We start from the raw sequence: 3011 nt of genomic DNA on the forward strand, positions 1-3011 counted from the left end.
GAACATTAAGTCTTTAATTTGTTCTAAGTTCATAATGCAAAAGTGTTCTGTTGTTGTGTTAATTTATAATTCCTTAATTAAAGAAGATAGTTTTTCATGTTTACTGGTCATTATAACTATTTCTTATAGGAATGCCTACTTTTATTCATTCTTTATATTTTTAGACCCACACATCTGATGGGTCACATGGGAGTATTTTACTCTCTTTAATTTTCCAAGGTAACTTTTTAAACCTTTTTTGCTTTCTTTACTTTTAAATTTATATATACACATTTTTTTAAATCATGGAATGCTCCATGAATTTGCATGTCACCTTGCACAGTGGTGATGCTAATTGTCTCTGTATCATTCCAATTTTATTGTATGTGCTGCCAAAGTGAGTGTGTTATTTTTTTCTTTAGTTAGCAACAGAGCAGCAGAGAGAGGATGAAAAGACTGCAGCACTGAAGCTTCCTTCAATGGTGTGAGACTCCAACCTGGACCAAGCACAGAACAGAGCAGCACATTATCCAAATGAGCTATTTTTCTGAGTCTCTGACACGTATTTTAAAATATCAGTTTTAATACATTATTATTATCAACTGATTGCATTTTTTCTTGTAGTTTCTTACTATGTCTATTATTGAGTATTTCGGTTTTATTATGTGATTAATAGAGTTTAATACTAATCATTAATTTTAGTATTAAGTTCCTATTTCTGTCTCATCTCTTTGTTGCTAGAAAGTTTTTCTTAAATCTTAACTCTCATCCTTTTATGACACAGACAATTGCAAACTATAAAATATAAAACTATATAAAAACCATAAGTAAAAAGTTCATATACACTAGCATTTTAATATATAACCCTTAAGATATTTCCTGTAAGAAGCCAGACCTTCCACTTTCTGCACCCCATAATGACCCTGGGTCCATACTCCCAGAGGGATAAGAATAGGAAAGCTATCAGGGCTTCCCTGGGATGGGATATGGAGTTCTGGTGGTGGGAACTGTGTGGAGTTGTACCCCTCTTATCTTATGCTTCTTGTCAGTGTTTTCTTTTTATAAGTAAAAATTATATATATATATATATATTTTTTCTGTGAATGTATTATAAAGGTATACTTTTCACAAAAAGATTCCTGTTGATTTATAACATCATTTTCCATTTAACTCTACAATCAAATATTTATTTATTTTTAATATATTTTTACTAGTGATTTAATATTGATTTACAAAATTTTAAAATAATGTGGTATCATTCCACATTGTTCCCACCACCACAATTTTGTGTCCCATCCCCTCTACTGAACACTGAAGTAATTCTCTTGAGTTACTCCCCCCATCCCCATTTAGCCATGTTACCTAAGGTCCTGCCTTCACTTCCTTTCTTTTAATTTTTAAAAAGTATTTATTTATTTATTTTCCCTTTTGTTGCTCTTGTTATTTTTGTTGTTGTTGTTATAGTTATTGTTGTTGTTATTGGTGTTGTCATTATTAGATAGGACAGAGAGAAATGGAGAGAGGAGGGGAAGACAGAGAGGGGGAGAGAAAGATACCTGACCTGCTTCACCACCTGTAAAGCGACAACCCTGCTGGTGGGGAACCGGGGGCTTGAACTGGGATCCTTAAGTCAGTCCTTTGTGTAATTAACCCACTGAGCTACCACCCGACTCCCTCTTCACTTCCTTTCTACGTCACACCTATACTTTTTGCTGCTTCTAAGTGTCCTTCTCCCCCCTCTTTTCTCTCATGTAAGAGAAACGTGCCTGGCTTCCTCTGGTGTTTTCCAGATTTGTGTTCTTTTCAGTGATAGTATAAAAATGAGATTGCTGGTGACAGATGCTTCTGACCCTAGTGGAAATGGGGTTCAGAGCCCTCAGTCATCTTCTCTTATCATTTACCCTTCTAGGAGTATGGACCAAAACTCTTTCTGGGGGTACAAGGCAAACATTTATTTGGTATGCTTTTATTATTATTTTTAATTGTTTTATACTATCTTTGAATGATATCATTTATCTTCACAGATGAATAAAACTTGGCTGAATATTAAATTTTTGGGACACCCACTTTTCATTCAACTTTTTTTTTTTGCTAAATATTGTAAAATAGCTGTTGTTTTTTTCTTTTTTGCATTTCTTTCTTTTTTTGCCTGCAAGGTTATCACTGGGGATCCATGCAAGTGCTAGAAATCCATGGCTCCTGGTGGCCATTTTTTCCTTTTTTTTTTTTTTTTTTATAGAATACATAGAAATTGAGGAGGGGGATAGATAGAGAGGGAGAGAGAGAGAGAGAAAGACACCTGCAGACCTACCTCCCTGCTGGTGAAGTGTCCCCCTGCTGCTGGGGAGCAGATATTGAATCCTTGCTCTGGTCCTTGAACTTAGTACCCTGTAGGCTTAACTGTACCACCATCTGGCTCCTTGCTATTGTATTACTTTCTAGCCATGCCAAAAAAAAAAAAAGAAAGAAACTAGAATACTGCTCAACTTTGACTTATGGTGGTGTATGGTGTGTGTTGGGGGGTGGGTGGAAGGTTGAACCTGAGACTCTGAAGCCACAGGCATGAAGTCTTTTTGAATAAGCATGATGCTATCTCCCCCATCCTAGATGTTCATTGGTGATGGACAGACATTATAGTTTAGAGACTAACAGAAAACTTGATCTCAGTTATAATTCTAACTACTAGTTTTACAAACTTAGACTAACCATTTTCTTGTCAGTTTCCTTATCTTTAATTATGAAGATGGATTGTTGAGAGAAATAAGTGGATAGAATAAGTGTAAAGTGCTTTAAAAGATGTTCTGCATTCACTATTATTACTTGTTTACATCTTTGTTACTTCTCCTGGTAGCGTTTTTATTTTTCTGTAGTGTTTTGGCAGAATATTTCTAGCATCATCTGACTTTTCACAATGTCAATACCATTACTTACATTTTCCAATATAAACTTTAATTCTGTTACTGTATTTTGAGAAAGTGATCCTTTTTCTATATCATCTTTATTATTATTTGTGAAACTGTTTTTCTTTCACT

The 3011-nt window shown here is 34.6% G+C and overlaps 1 non-coding gene across 1 annotated transcript; it reads right to left on the reverse strand.

Moving 5' to 3' along the window:
• Window positions 1-278: 278 nt before the first annotated feature.
• On the reverse strand, window positions 279-380 carry LOC132538456 (U6 spliceosomal RNA). Its single transcript, XR_009549821.1, has one exon. It is a non-coding gene; the product is annotated as a U6 spliceosomal RNA (small nuclear RNA).
• Between the last annotated feature and the right edge of the window lie 2631 nt (window positions 381-3011).

The sequence above is a fragment of the Erinaceus europaeus genome, chromosome 4, assembly GCF_950295315.1.
Source record: "Erinaceus europaeus chromosome 4, mEriEur2.1, whole genome shotgun sequence".
Taxonomy (NCBI): domain Eukaryota; kingdom Metazoa; phylum Chordata; class Mammalia; order Eulipotyphla; family Erinaceidae; genus Erinaceus; species Erinaceus europaeus.